This window comes from Corylus avellana, chromosome ca5 (genome assembly GCF_901000735.1).
Source record: "Corylus avellana chromosome ca5, CavTom2PMs-1.0".
Lineage (NCBI taxonomy): Eukaryota > Viridiplantae > Streptophyta > Magnoliopsida > Fagales > Betulaceae > Corylus > Corylus avellana.
This window is the reverse complement of record NC_081545.1, coordinates 15,667,222-15,667,495: the sequence shown is the minus strand read 5'-3', so window position 1 is coordinate 15,667,495 and position 274 is coordinate 15,667,222.

Here is a 274-nt window from a genome sequence, read left to right as displayed (position 1 = left end):
GCTAGGATCTCTTGAAAGAGATCCAATGCCTGTCATGATGCCATGTGTCCCATGACCCTCGACTCCTTTCTCAACGCAATTAATTTATAGGGTGGAAAGGAATATGGAGTGATCAGATCGAAGACTCTAGCTAGTAAATAGATAAGCCTATTTAAACAAGTGTGTGGTCATCGAGCCTTTAATTTATCACGACAATAATAAAACAGTTGCTGTAAAACTTTTATTAGATATATGATTTTCTGTAAAAACATCCCCTTGTGGCTTATGCTATAAG